Source organism: Manis javanica, chromosome 4, assembly GCF_040802235.1.
Source record: "Manis javanica isolate MJ-LG chromosome 4, MJ_LKY, whole genome shotgun sequence".
In the NCBI taxonomy this organism is placed as follows: Eukaryota; Metazoa; Chordata; class Mammalia; order Pholidota; family Manidae; genus Manis; species Manis javanica.
Genome location: NC_133159.1, coordinates 51,260,928 through 51,278,999, shown reverse-complemented (window position 1 = coordinate 51,278,999; position 18,072 = coordinate 51,260,928). Strand labels below are relative to the sequence as shown.

The following is an 18,072-nucleotide window of genomic DNA, read 5'->3' as shown; positions in this document are numbered from 1 at the left end:
TGAACAGCACCCAGCCTGTGGACGGCAGCCCCACAGCTGAAATGGCGCCGGTGGAGGAACCCACTGTGGCACCACCACCCTGCAGAGATGTGTCACTCAAGACTGTGGGGGCTGAGGACCCAGATCAAGGATGAGGGCCCCGCAGGCAACGCCAGGGACAGGGGCAACCTTGTTCACCTTGTTCTTCAGCCCCTTCTTCCAGGGGGACTGCAAGGCCATCAGACAGGATCTCGCTCCGAGACTGGGGAACACCACGGCAGATGCTGCGTGAGTGAAGCCCGGGCTGGAGAAGCATGGATGGTCGGTGGGCCCTGTCGCTCCTGATTGGTGAGCTGGGGGTCACGTGACTCTCATGTTTCTGGAGCCCACCAACGTAGCTCCATTTGGTGGCAAGCAGGAGGCTGCGCTCCAAGTGCCTGTGGTCGCCTGAGTCAATGTTGAGAATTCCCCGATCTCACCTGGGCCCCTATGAGTGGGGGGGGTGTGGAGGAGAGGGGCATGAGGGGGGTTGTGTTAATATGTTTGTACATGTGTTTGGTTTCTGTACGTGTTTGCAGGGTGACAGCAAGACTGTCTATATAAACAATTTGAGTAGCCCCAAATCTGCTTAGCTTACCAGCACCACTCTGCTGGCTCAACCTCAAGCAATGGCTTGAAAAAAACACCACGCTGGCCAACAGGAGATATCCCCGAACCACGAGTCCCTCCTGGGATCTGGTCAGGTCACTGGGTCCATGTGTGACCCAGAAGGGACAGTCCCAGAACTCCTCTGGCCATCCGGACCCCACACAGGCGGGGGGGTTCTGATTGGAAAGTGTCCTGAAGGCAAGAAAACGTATGCAGGCCAACACTGTCTTGGCTCAGGATGTTCAGCACTGCTGCCAGGCACGATAGAGGGATTTAGACCATTTCAGTAAGATGCTTCTCCTGCCTTGCCCCATGAACACAGACTGGGGTTGCCTGGGATTCAGGGTGATACTGTCCTTAAGTTTGCAGCAGCATCTGTACGGGCTGCGTAGATGAACGTGCATTAGTTTGTCTGACCTATTGTCTAGTTTCTGTTAATATGAAAATGTTGAGATGCACAAGATGGGAGTTAAGTATTTGGACCCTGCTCTTCAGTCATTATTATGATAGGGATGCATGTTCAGTACCCACAACAGAAAAAGCAAATACAGGAGGACTCTCAAGATGGCGGCATGAGTAGGGTGGTGGAAATCTCCCAAAACCATATATATTTTGAAAATACAGCAAATACAACTATTCCTAAAAGAGTAACCAGAAGATACAGTACACCAGCCAGGCAACACCTACCTCTGCAAGAACTCAACATCTCATGAAAAGGGCAATATACAAAGCCATGACCCAGCAGGACTCGAGCACTCCCCCTACCCCAGCTCAACAGTGGGAGGAAACGAATCAGAGTGGTGAGGGAGTGGAAGCACAGGACTGCTAAATAACCAGACCTAGTAATCTGCAGCAGGAGCACAGACACACATTGCATGGTGCACTGGATATTAGAGGAACAGAAAAGCAAAATCCGAGACTAAGACTGCGAACAGGTTCCCACAGCCAGCTGCCCTGGGACAAAAGAAAAGCAGGTGCTTTAAAAGCCTTAAAGGGACAAGGGTTTAACAGGTGGACAAAATCGTCCTGGCACACTGAGCCAAGCAGGCTGGGAACTTTAAGGAGCTTTAGGTGCCCTAATCCCCCGGGTGGTAATGCAGCTCCGAAGCCCTTCATGGCAATAAGCAGGTTACCATTCATTCCCCTCCGCCAGCACTGCAAGCAAACCGGCTGACCTGCCATTGCGGAGGAGCTGGGGAACAGACCCACCCACAGCACCCACACAGGCTTCTCCCAGAGCATGGCTAACCAGACCAGACCACTGGTTGCCCCCCTGCCCGCAGTTCACTGGCACAGACAGTGGAGACTACAGCAGAGTCCAAAAAGCAAAAAGGGGCTTATTCTCGAGGTGAACAACTGCTGCTAGCCTGCACCCCCCGCCAGTGCCCTAGGCCATCCTGAGGGCAGCCTCACCCACAGCAGCTCAGGGGATTAACCCAGAAGCTGCCCCCTGCACCCAGTTGACTGGTACAGGCAGAGGAAACCTGTATGGACTCCAGGAAACACGCAGAGGCTCAGTTTTTGCAGCAAACATGTGCTGATAGCCTGCAACCACCACCAAGGGTGACCCTGCCCATGGCATCTCAGGAGATCAACACAGAGGCTGTTCCCTGTGTGTGGTTACTGAGTACAGGCAGCAGGTACCAGCATAGAGTCCAGAAAGCACAAAGGGATGCCGTTCTAGTGGGAGAACACACATGGATCACCTGTGACCACTGCCAGTGCACTAGGCCATCCCAAGGGCCACTCCGCCCACGGCAGCTCAGGGGATTAACCCAGAGGCTGCTCCTGGTGTGAAGTTAACCACCACAGGCAGCAGAGAAGGGCAAGGTGACCAGCAAGCAGGAAGGGACTTTGTTTTCCCAGCTGACACACACACCACTCACTGGCGAACAGTTCCATCACCATGAGAAGGCAGAAGTACCTTGTTCAATCCAAAATCCCTCAAACACCAGAGAGAGTCCCTAGTGAGACCAAAATCACCAATCTTCTTGAAAACAAATTCAAAATAAAAGTCATAAGCATGTTGATGGAGCTACAGAGAAATACACAAGAGATAAGGGATGAATTCTGGAGGGAGATAACAGAAATGAAACAAACAATGGAAGGATTTAAGAGCAGACTGGATGAGGTGCAGGAGACTTAATGGAATAGAAATCAGAGAAAAGGAATACAGAGAAGCTGAGGTAGAAAGAGATAAAATGATCTCTAGGAATGAAAGAATATTGAGAGCTGTGTGACCAATCCAAACGGAACAATATTCGCATTATAGGGGTAGCAGAGGAAAAAGAGAGAGAAAAGGGATAGAAAGTGTCTTTAAAGAAATAATTCCTGAAAATGTCCCCAAGCTGGGGAAGGAAATAGTCTCTCAGACCATGGAAGCCCACATATCTCCCAACACAAGGGACCCAAGGAGGACAACACGAAGACATATAATAATTAAAATGGCAAAGATCAAAGACAAGGACAGAGCATTAAAAGCAGCCAGAGAGAGAAAAAAGATCAACCTACAAAGGAAAACCGATCAGGCTATCATCAGATTTCTCATCAGAAACCATACATGCCTGAAGAGAATGCATGATATATTCAATGCAATGAAACAGAAGGGCCTTGAGCCAACAATACTGTATCCAGCAAGATTATCATTTAAATTTGAAGGATCCCTCAATTCGAGATAAGCAAAAGTTAAGGGAATTTACCTCCCACAAAACATCTCTACAGGGGACTGTAAAGGGGCCCCTCTAGATGGAAGTGCTCCTAACACAAAGTAGATGTCACCAGAAAAAATAAAATCACAGCAAAGAAAGTAGAACAAACAAACATTAACTAAATGCAAAATAAAACCAGCTATCCACGAAATCAGTCATGGGAAACACAAAAGAGTACAGAATAAAACACCGAATGTATAAGAGTGGAGGAGGAAGAATAAGGAGGGAGAGAAATAAAGAATCATCAGACTGTGTTTATAATAGTGTAATAAGTGTGTTAAGTTAGATGGTTAGATAGTAGAGAAGCTACTCTTGAACCTTTGGTACCCACGAATCCAAAGCCTGCAATGGCAATAAGTACATATCTATCAAAAATCACCCTAAATGAAAATGAACTGAATGCACCAATCAAAAGACACAGAGTAATAGAATGAATAAAAAAGCAACACTCATCTATATGCAGCCTACAAGAGACTCACTTCAAACCCAAAGACATACACAGACTAAAAGTGAAGGGATGGGAAAAGATAATTCATGCCAACAAAAGCAAGAAAAAAGCAAGTGTTCCAGTACTTGTATCAGACAAAATGGACTTCAAAACAAAGAAAGTAACAAGACAAAGAAGGATATTACATAATATAAAGGGGGCAGTCCAACAAGAGGCTATAACCATTATAAATATCTATGCATCCAACACAGGAGCACCTCCATATGTGAAACAAATACTAATAGAATTAAAGGAGGAAATAGAACGCAGTGCATTCATTTTAGGAGACTTCAACTCTCCACTCACTCCAAAGGACAGATCAACCAGACAGAAAATAAGTAAGGACACAGAGGCACTGAACAACACACTAGAACAGATGGACCTAACAGACATCTACAGAACTCTACACCCAAAAGCAGCAGGACACACATTCTTCTCAAGTGCACATGGAACATCTGCCAGAACAGACCACATACTAGGGCACAAAAAGAGCCTAAGTAAATTAAAAAAGACTGAAATTCTACCAAACAACTTCTCAGATCAGATCACAAAGGTATAAAACTAAAAACTGTACAAAGAAAACAAAAAGGCTCACAAACACATGGAGGCTTAACAACATGCTCCTAATTAATCAATGGATAAATGACCAAATTAAAACACAGATCAAGCAATACATGGAAACAAATGAAAACAACAACACAAAGCCCCAACTTCTGTGGGATGCAGCGAAAGCAGTTCTAAGAGGAAAGTATATAGCAATCCAGGCCTATTTAAAGAAGGAAGAACAATTCCAAATGAATAGTCTACAGTCACAACTACTGAAACTGGATAAAGAGAACAAATGAGGCCCATAGTTAGCAGAAGGAGGGACATAATAAAGATCAGAGCAGAAATAAATAAAATTGAGAAGAATAAAACAATAGAAAAACATCAATGAAACCAAGAGCTGGTTCGTTAAGAAAATAAACAAAATAGATAAACCCTAGCCAGACTAATTAAGAGAAAAAGAGAATCTACATACATAAACAGAATCAGAAATGAGAAAGGAAAAATCACAACAAACACAACAGAAATACAAAGAATTATAAGAGAATACTATGAAAATCTATATGCTCACAAACTAGATAACCTAGAAGAAATGGACAGCTTTCTAGAAAAATATAACCTTCCAAGACTGACCAAAGAAGAAACAGAAAATCTAAACAGACCAACTACCAGCAACAAAATAGAAGACGTAATCAAAAAACTACCCAAGAACAAAATCTCTGGACCAGATGGATTCACTGCTGAATTTTATCAGACATTTAGAGAAGACATAATACCTATTCTCCTTGAGGTTTCCAAAAAATAGAAGAGGAGGGAATACTTCCAAACTCATTCTATGTAGTCAGCATCACTCTAATACCAAAACCAGTCAAATATGCCACAAAAAAAGAAAACTACAGGCAAATATCCCTTATAAACATAGATGCAAAAATACTCAACAAAATATTAGCAAACCAAACTCAAAAATACATCAAGAGGATCATGCACCATGATCAAGTGGGATTCATCTCAGGGATGCAAGGATGGTACAACATTCGAAAATCCATCAACATCATCCATCACATCATCAAAAAGAGGACAAAAACCACATGATCATCTCCATAGATGCCAAAAAAGCATTCGACAAAATTCAACATCCATTCATGATAAAAACTCCCAACAAAATGTGTATAGAAGACAAGTACCTCAACATAATAAAGGCCAAATATGATAAACCCACAGGCAACATCATACTTCACCATGAGAAGCTGAAAGCTTTTATTTTAAGATCGGGAACAAGACAAGGATGCCCACTCTCCCCACTTTTATTCAACATAGTTCTGGAGGTCCTAACCATGGCAGAGAAAACAAAGAAATAAAAGGCATCCAGATTGGTAAGGAAGAAGTCAAACTGTCACTGTTAGATGATGACATGATATTGTATATAAAAAACCCTAAAGAATCCACTCCAAAACTACTAGAATATCTGAATTCAGCACAGTTGCAGGATACAAAATTAATACAAAGAAATCTGTTGCATTCCTATACACTAATGAACTAGCAGAAAGAGAAATCAAGAAAACAATTCCATTGACAATTGCATCAAAAAGAATAAAATACCTAGGAATAAACCAAACCAAGGAAGTGAAAGACCTATACCCTAAAAACTACAAGACACTCTTAAGAGAAATTAAAGAGGACACTAACAAATGGAAATTCATCCCATTTTCTTGGGTAGGAAGAATTAATATTGTCAAAATGGCCATCCTGCCTAAAGCAATCTATAGATTCAATGCAATCTATATCAAAATACCAACAGCATTCTTCAACAAACTGGAACAAACAGTTCTAAAATTCATATGGAACCACAAAAGACCCCAAATAGTGAAAGCAATCCTGTGAAGGAAGAATAAAGTGGGGGCGGATCTTGCTTCCTAACTTCAAGCTCTGCTACAAAGCCACAGTAATTGAGACAATTTGGTACTGGCACAAGAACAGACCCATAGACCAGTGGGACAGAATAGAGAGTCCAGATATTAATCCAAGCATATATGGTCAATTAATATATGATAAAGGAGCCATGGATATACAGTGGGGAAATGACAGCCTCTTCAACAGCTGGTGTTGGCAAAACTGGACAGATACATGTGAGAGAATGAAACTGAATTATTGTCTAAGCCTATACACAAAAGTAAACTCAAAATGGATCAAAGACCTGAATGTAAGTCATGAAACCATAAAACTCTTAGGAAAAAACATAGGCAAAAATCTCTTGGACATAAACATGAGCAACTTCTTCATGAACATAACTCCCTGGGCAAGGGAAACAAAAGCAAAAATGAACAAGCTAGCCAGTAAAAAGCTTCTGTACAGCAAAAGACACCATCAGTAGAACAAAAAGGCATCCTACAGTATGGGAGAATAAATTCATAAATGACATATTTGATAAGGGTTGACATCCAAAATATATAAAGAGCTCATGCACCTCAACAAACAAAAAGCAAGTAATCCAATTAAAAAATGGGCAGAGGAGCTGAACAGTTTTCCAAAGAAGAAATTCAGATGGCCAACAGACACATGAAAAGATGCTCCACATCGCTAATCATCAGAGAAATGCAAATTAAAACCGCAATAAGATATCACCTTACACCAGTTTGGATGGCCACCATCCAAAAGACAAACACAACAAATGTTGGCAAGGTTGTGGCAAAAGGGGAATCCTCCTACACTGCCGGTGGGAATATAAATTAGTCCAACCATTGTGGGAAGCAGTATGGACGTTCCTCAAAAAACTAAAAATAGAAATACCATTTGACCCAGGAATCCCACTTCTAGGAATTTACCCTAAGAATGAAGCAGCCCAGCTTGAAAAAGATATATGCACCCCCTATGTTTATCACAGCACTATTTACAATAGCCAAGAAATGGAAGCAACCTAAATGTCCATCAGTAGATGAATGGATAAAGAAGATGTGGTACATATACACAATAGAATATTATTCAGCCATGAGAAGAAAACAAATCCTACCATTTGCAACAACAAGGATGGAGCTAGAGGGTATTATGCTCAGTGAAATAAGCTAGGCAGAGAAAGACAAGTACCAAATGATTTCACTCATATGTGGAGTTTAAGAACAAAGCAAACACTGAAGGATCAAAACAGCAGCAGACTCACAGAACCCCAGAATGGACTAACAGTTACCAAAGGGAAAGCGACTGGGGAGGATGGTTGGGAAGGGAGGAATAAGGGGAAAAGGGGGCATTACAATTAGCCCACATAATGTAGTGGGAGGGCATGGGGAAGGCAGTATTAACACAGAGAAGATAAGTAGGAATTCTACAGCATCTTACTACGCTGATGGACAGTGACTGTAATGGGGTATGTGGTGGAGACTTGATAATGGGGGTAGTCTAGTAACCATAATGTTGCTCATGTAATTGTACATTACTCATACTAAAAGAAAAAAAAAGAAAAAGTAAATATAAAAAGCTAATGCCTAAATTCTCATGCACCCATAGATAATGTGCTGGAAATCTTTACCTACATGTTGGTAAGTCATAGTTGATTTTACACATGTCATAGTTGATTTTATTTTATGAAATGCTTCACGTATCCATAGATACTGTTTGGAAACCTCCTTTTGGAGTCCAGAAAACACTCTGTCCATGTCAGTAAATACATTTCCACAAGGCCATTTTTAAGTGCAGAATATTCCATTTATAGAAGCAGCCTACATTTTCACGCATTGCAATACTGACCAACATTTACACTGTTTCCCACTTTTCACTCTCTGTAACTCATCACTGTGAGGCGTATCCTTTTTACTAAAACTTGTTTACATCCTCACTCATGCCCTTCTCATGGATAAATTCCCAGAAGAGGAAATTCTTGGTACGGGCCATGAACATTTATGATTATTTCTTTAAAATATTAGCAAGATGTCCTCTTGAAAGTCACAGCTGTAACAATTTTGGCTAAATGGAGTGGGCAGTGCTTACCAAACAGGATGAGCAACTGGAGTGAAAAGAGCATGGCCCGGTATTTGGAGTGTTAAACAATATGGGATGGAAAATGGACTGGAGATGGCATGCAAAATGGGATGAAGTAGAGCCTGATTGCTGCGGAAACTGGAATGACATGGAGAATGAAATACAGACCTGAACAGGATATGGAATGGCAAATCCAGTGGGATGGAAAGTGAATGGAGTATGATGGGAAAGTGCAATGGAAATAAATATCTAATGGCCCATGGAGTAAAAACAGTATTGATGTAATGTTACATGAGAAAAGGGATGGAATGGAATATACAGAGAAATAAAATATTAAAGAATATAGGAGGAAACAAAAATTAAGGAGGAAGGAATCATAGACTGGAACAGAACATGCCATGTCATGAAAGCGATGGACTATGAAATTTGCAGTATAGATTTAAAAGTACCAAAATGGAATAGACACAAATGGAATGAGATCTGGAATGGAATATAGAATATAAGGTTATGAAGGATGGAATAGACAAAAGAACAAAACTGAAATGGAATGGAATATGGAAAATAAAATACTGATGAAGTAAAGGATGTAATTAAATAAAGAGTAAATGAATAGAAAAAAAGTACATTAAACAATTACTTGCCAATGTAGGACAGATGACCCTCCTTTGCCTTCAGATGTAAATACTGAGAAGAGCAAATCGCCTGGAATGCAAAATCTGAATCTAACCGTGGGGAAAACCATTCATATACCAAATGATGGACAGTCTATTTAAAAAGGGGATGAAGGATCGTATTTTTCAAAAATGTCAGTGTTATGCAAAAAAAGAAGGGCTGTAAAAATATTCCAGATCAAAGGAGACTAAGGAGACACAACAGCTGAGTGTAATATTTAGTCCTGTGCAAAAGGAAATAAAAAGGTATTGGATCAACAGGTCCAACTGGGCAACAGACAGTAGTATTTTTATGAAATGTACACTATAAAATATTTAGGCATAAAAGGTTATGACTAATGCAACTTACTTAAAATGCTTCAAAAGATTTCATAAATTTTATATATATTTCATACACATACACACCAAAAAAATAGGTGAACCTGGGTAAAGGATATTAGTTGTGTTTTATGTACTATTCTTATTCTTGCATATTTTCTCTAAGTTTAGTTATTTCCAAATAAAACTTTTAAAATTCAAAAAAAGGAATAATAAAAAATTCCTAATGAGATCTGTCTTACTGGATATTAAAGCAGATTATAAAATTAGAGTAATTAAAGTTTATTAATACTTAAATATATTATTCTTATTAGCAAAGGATGACACTGAATATAACATAATAGGAAATAAAAAAATAAATTCAGGCACATTTGAGAACATAGTACCTGATTTGGGAGATACTCCACATCAGTGAGAAGAGATAGTTAATTTGAAATCAGTGCTAAAATAATAAGCTAGCCAGTTTAAAAAATAAAACTACCTCATACATTATAAGTTCTAAATAAATCAAAGAGTAAAATGCAAATGCAAACTGCATGCTTTGCACATACCATAAGGAAGTACTAATTAAATTTTTTTAACAGTCTTGTAGAAGAGGCCATTCTAAGCATACTATAAAAAACTAGAAATTAGAAGGGAAAATGTAATTACATAAAAATGAAAACTTCTAGATGACTGGTTAGCCAGAGACGGGTAAGATTCCTCAAGGGAGGAACAACCTAAGACAGGCACAGTCGCAGGGGGGCCATCAGGTGAGAATTTGGGGATCAACAGAGGTGAGGCTCAGAACCTCACACCCCTGCTTTGAGAGAAATCTTCTGCATCCGTGGATGTCTTGCTGCCCTTGTCTAGCCTGGATTAATACTTAGTCCATAGGCACACACCTGATCATCTGATCATCTACATTTGCCTTCTTACAGCACTAAACTATGTTTTCTACCTTTATCTTGCATCTACCTACCACTTCAGCATTTTATTAAAAATAAAAATAATAATAATAATAGGAGAAATGTGGGATCAACATATAAATCAAGTACAAAAATCAAACGAATATTCATATTTGACCTGATGGTTTATAGGTCATATTGCATGATCAAAACCGAAAGTTTCTGTGATGACTGCCCTTGTACTGTTCACCATGTAAGAATTTATTCACTATGTAAGAATTCGTTCACCATGTAAGAACTTGTTCGTTATGCTTCAGAAGATTGGAGACTGACGAGAATTAGGCTTGAGATGGATTAATGATTGTACATTGAGCGTTGACCCCCCTATACTGAATTTTATTGTTGTTAACAACCATTTGATCAATAAATATGAGAGATGCCCTCTCAAAAAAAAAAAAAAAAAAATGAAAACTTCTATACAGGAACAAAAAAAGCACTCCTAGGTTGTTAAAACTCATGAATTAGGAAAAAATTCAAAACCTATTATGTAGACAAAAGGGTTAATGTCCCTAATATACAAAGTGTTTTTATAAATCAATAAGGAAAAACAAAACCCAAATGAAAAAGACAGGAATCCTAAAAGAAAGGGCCAATAATCATATGAAAATAGTTTCAACCTTAGTATTTCAAAATAATGCAAATTAAAGGAATTTTATATTTTTTCATCATCACAAGAGATGAAATTGGCAAACTAAGGGAAAGAAGCATTTTACATAATTATTTATCAAATAATAAACTCTTTCAGGGCCGAGAATGTATCTTGTTCACTATTATATCCTCACACCTGTCATACTGGTGTATTAATAGAAGCAAATACCTGCTGATGACTATATTATGATAAATACATATAATTTAAGCTTCCACCTTAGGAAACTAGGAAAAGAGCAAATTAAATCTAAAGTAACCTGGGGGTGGGGGGGAAGAAATAATAAAAATTAAGGCAGAGAGAAAAAATTCTGTAGGAAAAAATCAAGAAAACCAAAAGCTGATTCTTCAAAAGGATCAACAAAATGTATAAGCCTGTAGCCAGGTAATTAAGATATAAAAGGAGAAGACACAAATTACTAATATAAGAAATTAAAGAGGGATATCACTACAGATCCCAAGTACATTAAAAGGGCAATAAAGGAATATTGTGAACAACTCCAAGCTTGCAAATATAATAACCTAGATGAATGGATCAATTCCTTGTAAGATAATAGTGTGTCAAAACTCACACAAGAAGCAGATGATCTGAATATGCCTATGTATCTATTAAAGACATTGAATCAATAATTAATAACCTTCCCAAACAGAAAGCATCTGTCCCTGATAGTTTTACTGGTGAATTCTACCAAACATTTAAGAAAGAAATTATACCAATTCTCTATAATTTCTTCCAAAAGACAGAGGTAGAGAGAATACGTCCTAACTCATTCTATGAGGTCAGCATTACCCTAATACCAATATCAGACAAAGACATTATTGATAATGGAAAAAAAGAAAAAAAGACAAATATATCAATGGAACCCAGGTATAGATACCAAATATAGCAATAGATAGTCCAGAAATAGACCCACATAAATATAGTCAACAGATCTTTAACAAATGAGCAATAGCAATACAACACAGCAAAGATAATCTTTTCAACAAATGGTGCTGGAAGAACTGGCATCCACCGTCAAAAAAATGAAGCTAGACACAGACCATACACCCTTCACAAAAATTAATTCAAAATGGATTACAGACCTAAATGTGAAACACAAGACTATAAAAGTCCTAGAACACAGAAGAAAACCTAAATAGCCTTTAGTACAGAAATAGCTTTTTAGATACAATACCAAAAGAACAGTCACTGAAAGAAATAACTGGTAAACTGGACTTCATTAAAATTAAAATTTTCTATTCTGTGAAAGACAACATCAAGAGAATGAAAAGACAAGGAGAAAATACATGCAAAAAAACATCTGATAAGGGCTGTTATCTAAAATACACAAGGAACTTTTAAAACTCAACAATAAGAAAACAAACAACTCAATTTTAAAATGGACCAAAGACCTAAACAGACACCTCACCAGAGAAGATATACAGATGGCAAGTAAGCATATAAATATATGCTCCACATATGTCATCAGGGAAATCAAATTAAAACAATGAGATACCATCACATACCTATAAGAATGGCCAAATTCAAAACACTGACACACCAAATGCTGACAAGGATATCAAGCAACAGGTATTCTTATTTACTGCTGGTGGGAATGCAAAAATGGTATAGCTACTTTAGAAGAGTTTGGCAGTTTCTTACCAAACTAAATATACTACTACCATATGACCCGGCAATTGTGCTCCTCATTATTTACCCAAATGAAAGGAAAACTTAGATCTACACAAAACCTGCACACAGGTATTTACAGCAGTTTATTCACAAATGCCAAATCTTGGAAGCAACCAAGATATCCAGATGTCAGTAGGTGAATGGATAAGCTGTGGTATATCAACAATGGAGTATTACTTAGCATTAAAAAGAAATGAGCTATCAAGACATGAAAAGATACCAAGGAAAACTAAATATATTATTACCAGAGAAGCCAATCTGAGAGGCTACATAATGTATGATTCTAACTGTAGGACATGTGGAAAAGGCAAAAAACTATGAAGACATAAAAAAGATTGGCAGTTGTGAGGGACTGGGGAGATATGGGAAAAGGATGAGTAGGCAGAACACAGGATTTTTAGGACAGTGAAATTAATCTATATGGTACTATAATTGTGAATACTGTCATTATATATTTATCCAAACCTATAAAATGGTACAACACCAAAAGTGAACACTAATGTAAACTCTGTATTTTGAGTGACAATGATGTTTCATTGTAGGTTCAGTGATGGTAACAAATCTACCACTCTTGTGCAGTTGAGGAAGTTGTGTGTTGGGGGGCAGGAAAAATATGGAAACTCTGTATAATTTCTGCTCAATTTTTGCTGTGAATGTAAATCTGCTTTAAAAATGAAGTTTATTAAGTATGTTTTAAAAAGAGACCTATCCAGTAAAGAAGATGTGGTACATATATACAATAGAATATTATTCAGCCATAAGAAGAAAACAAATCCTACCATTTGCAACAACATGGATGGAGCTGGAGGTCATTATGCTCAGTGAAATAAGCCAGGTGGAGAAAGACAAGTGCCCAATGATTTCCCTCATTTGTGGAGTATAACAATGAAGCAAAACTGAAGGAACAAAATAGCAGCAGACTCAGAGACTCCAAGAAGGAACTAGTGGTTACCAAAGGGGGAGGGGTGTGGGAGGGCAGGTGGGGAGGGAGGGAGAAGGGGATTGAGGGGTATTATGTTTAGAACACATGGTGTGGGGGATCACGGGGAAAACAGTGTAGTACAAAGAAGGCAAATAGTTAATCTGTGGCATCTCTACATTGATGGACAGTAACTGCATTGGGGTATGGGTGGGGACTTGATAATATGGGTAAATGTAGTAACCACATTGCTTTTTCATGTGAAACCTTCATAAGAGTGTATATCAATAATACCTTAATAAAAAATAAATAAATTGCTCAAATGAAAATTTAAGACACAAAATTTTAAATGTGCCCACATTATATTAAATTCTAACAAAACAATGGAAGCTGCTCGACTAAAAAAATCTATAGAGAAAACAGTCTATTAAAAATTCTTAAAAAGCCCATAAGAAGGATGCAAATGCTGAGACAAAGTGTTTTCCTTTTTAAGATAAACAACTTTATTCTTGTGGTTCTTAAAGATATCAGATTCAGCTATTCAGTTATGTGAAAATTTTAACTTCCTCAATGTAATTCCCCATGGCAGCTTTGGATGAAAAAAATGACTTGGAGGATATCTCTTGTGAATTCATAATTTCTGTTTCTCTTTAAAGTAACTGCAGTGAGATTTGGAAAAAGGAAAAAAAATTGATTAGTACTTGAGTACATTCAATCTATTAAAACATTTTCTTATATTCGTGTGAGATAAGTTAAGTAAAGGTAAAAACAGTACTTTGACTTTGACTACAAGTAAGCAAAAAGCACAAATGAAGAAACCACAATGAACTTTAAGAGTAGCAGTCACATTACAAAATTCTAAACTATTCTCACCCACAAATTCTCTTTTCAAAAGCTTTCCTGATTTAATAAAAAAAATGAATTAAAATTAATTGTCTATCAAGTATAAAGTGAAGTGACGACTTACCTATTATGTAGTATATTTCCATCTTCTAGGATACCTAATCAGGTTTCACTGCCTCAGTTATCAAACTAATAGGCCAAAATTCTTATTTACTTTATGTAACGCTGCCTGAGCATTTGGAAAAATCATCAAAATGACATTGTTCATAATTTCCACAATACTTTTTAGAAGGGATTTATGGTTTCTTTCTTAAAACTTTAGAGAAATAACTTTTTTCAAGTAGGCTTTCTTTACTAATGCATATGAACACTAATCTTATCATCCAGCATACCCGTATTTCTGTTTGCTGTTTACATTCTGAAAAATCTGCTTTTAATCAAAAGCACACAGCATTAGAGAAAACTCTATTTTATCTCAGTAAACAAAGATGTAACTACCAGATGAGCTTTATTCCTAAACTTTGTTAATGATGTGAAAAGCAGGGTGAAGACTAAGCAGGGTTCTTTTGAAAGGCAGCTACACCATTTGATATGAAAATCATCAACTGAGATCCAGATGTCATTTTTAGAGAGCCACTTTTCTAACCATAACCACGCATTAAGACAGTCAATAAATTATAAACTGACAAATCTAAAGGATACTCAAGTCAATGTCCTTGAAGGGCAGATGAAGGTAATCAGCCTCCCCCATATGGCAATAGATAGAATATTATCCACTGAGATTTAAAGCCAAGTAAATGCTCCTGACAGAAAGAACTTTAGGGACTGATTCTACAGAAAATATCGCAGTCACATAGTACAACTGATGAAAACACTGCAGAATTCCTGGATTTGTGTATGCTTGGGCATCTTCCCCAAATGGTGTTCTGCAGCAAGATGAAATACAGATATTGATTTAGAATTTTTAATGTGCTTTTGGCAATACCATCAAATAAAATGAACTGTGAGGTCCTCTCTAAGTTTTTCATTTACTGTAACCTTTTCTAACTGCTTGCATTTTTAGTAACAAATATCAATTCCTTTTCTGACCCTGAATGTCTCTCAATATGTTGGTCTGACATCTCTGCTCTCATTTCTTCTCTCCATCTCAGTTGTTTATAGAAACACCAATTATTGTATCCATTTCTATTCCCTCTATTTTCCTGTACTTGCCAATCTTCTATCTTCATGCACTGAACTGGTAGCATAAAAATGTTGTTTGTAGACCTGGCATGTTTACTTTTTTTTAAAAAAGTGGCAAATATAAAGAAAAGGAGACTACTAGTAGTATTTATTTGGATTATTTTCTTTCAGAGCTAACGGATAGGCAAAGTAGATGGCACTAAGAAAGCCAAAAAGACTGAGAAGAGGAAGAACAACATAATAAGGGCAGAACATGCATATTCAGAAATTGGCTTTTAAAAGAGTAATAAAGAGCTGATAGCAAAAAGACTAATAAGGTAGTTCTGCCTCTAGGATACATCTTATAAACATTCTTAGGACTCCTCAAGATCACATCCTCCAGTTAAAAACACTAAATCAATACACAGCTACTTTATAATAATGAAGTAAATAAAATGTACTATTGTGCATTCTTGAACTGAAATCTATAAAGTAAAATATATATGAAAGAAACTACTTAGCAGAGACATTCATTTACCCTTATACATGACTGTATCAAATCCCTACAGGCAAAAATCTCTACTTGTGTAGCATGCATATTACATGTTCAGACTGTAAAAGTCATCATCATAACCAACCTAAATGGGAGGAGTTTAAATGACCTCAATCACTTACTTGGAGACTCCCATAAGAATTATTAATGATATCTGGGGTGTCTTAAGCATTCTTTGATCTTACCTCTAAGAAGAACATAATATTTACTATACTTTGACAAATTTTAATTATGTCAGGTAACGTCTAATGAGTCCATGGCAACTATGAGCTTCCACACTTTAAAATGAAACTTTGCAAACTGTTAAATATGCAGTCTACACATAAGTAAAATATGGGGTCAAATTATATAACCAACAAAATAAACAACCTCTACAAGAATTGAAGGATGTCAGAATCGCAGGACTGAAAAGCATCCAGTAACCAGTAAGTAGTAATATTAAAAATAGTACTTAACCATTTTCCCTCACAATACATTCCCATCTATCAGTAATCTCTCCTAACCTACAGTGCTTGGGGTGGGGAGGAGTGATAGAAGAAAATGTACAATTTACAGGACTGAAAAAAATATCACTCCCATCGTCTGATGAGTGTGCTCTCTCTGGTTCAGACTCACTGGCCACCAATCAGGACAACCACCCATGCATCTCCTTAACATTCAGGTCCAGTGTGTTCAAGCTCTGAACAAGGAGCTCAGTACTTAATGAGCTTTGTGCTGTGCTGAAAATAACAGCTATAAGTTTAAAAGCAGAAAATGTTTTAAAATATTTTTTCTCTGCTAATATAACTGTTCTAGAGTATCCACACAACTACATGATACGAGCTAATTTTAAACAACTACACTTGCTTGAAAGACATATGGAGCCAAAAGTCTGTGTTCTTATAATTTCCACTAACTGGTCCTGGTCGTGCCCTCTGAAACTAATCTCTCTTCCATTTGATAGCCCATCATATATTTAAAGATCTCCTACTTCTCCCCACCCTCCATCATCTCTTTTCCACATTAAATATCCTCATTTCTTCAATTAGTCAGAAGACTCTTATATGAGTGATAATGAGGGCCTCAATCGGGAGACTGGTGAGGGAATAAGAAATAAGGAGATACAAGCAACAAGAGAGACAGAACCAGTAACATCATACAAATACATAAATGTTTATATGCCCACGTATAGGAGAGAGGCTAAAGTACCTGAGATTTCAGATCTAATGTCTAGAAGGATAATGCCATTAAAACAGGGAACCCAAAGGGAGAAGGCTAAGGGGAAGAGGCAGAATTCAATTTGTGGCACAGTGATTGTGAGGTCTGCAACTAGTAAATATGGATAAGATCTTTCCAAGTCCCATTCCATTTGTTACTTTTGTCAAGAAAAAAGTGCATCCATATTATGGAGCCTGGTAATTATATGTCATTTAAACATAAAATATCACATTTATTCATCATTCAAGTATGTGGGTGGTTACTTCTGTAAAGCACTATGGGAGATACACTGAGCCATGAAACCCAGGTCCTGTCCCCAATGTTCTAATAAGCCAGATGTTAATAACTATCCAGAACGCAAAACTCAATGTGGTTAGGTCTCATAACAGACTATAAAGTACTATAATTATTAAAAAATATATTTTTGCCCTTTCCATTGAGAATATTCACATTTGAGAAATACTACAGGGTAACACACAGTCACAACTGGGATTCTTCAAATACAAAGAACAAGGACATACAATTAATATAAATCTTTCTATTCTGGGTATAAATACAGGAAAACACTAGCCATATTTCTTAGGAATGAGTCAACATACACTCAACAATTGTCTATTGTTAAACATTAGTGTTTTAATTGTATCATCAGTCAAAAGAAAAGTACTGTTTAAAATGTTCACAAACAAGTGTTTTGGCTTACAAATGGAATTGTCTGATATCATTTTTCTCATTGTTTCTAATTTTAAATAACATTATATCATTCTGAAAAATAGAGCTACAAGTTTAAATCCTTATGAAGATAAAAACTG

The 18,072-nt window shown here is 37.5% G+C and overlaps 1 protein-coding gene across 6 annotated transcripts in view; it reads right to left on the bottom strand.

Moving 5' to 3' along the window:
• The window catches only part of ATG4C (autophagy related 4C cysteine peptidase), a 112,464-nt gene that overhangs the window by 87,815 nt on the left and 6,577 nt on the right, over positions 1–18,072 (bottom strand). The window contains exon 2 of one of the 6 annotated variants that reach the window (XM_073234060.1): positions 13,370–13,486. The exons of the other annotated variants lie outside the window; for them this stretch is intronic. The gene's annotated coding sequence lies outside the window, so the exon portion shown is untranslated. The remainder of the gene's footprint in view (positions 1–13,369; positions 13,487–18,072) is intronic. 6 annotated transcript variants of the gene reach the window in all.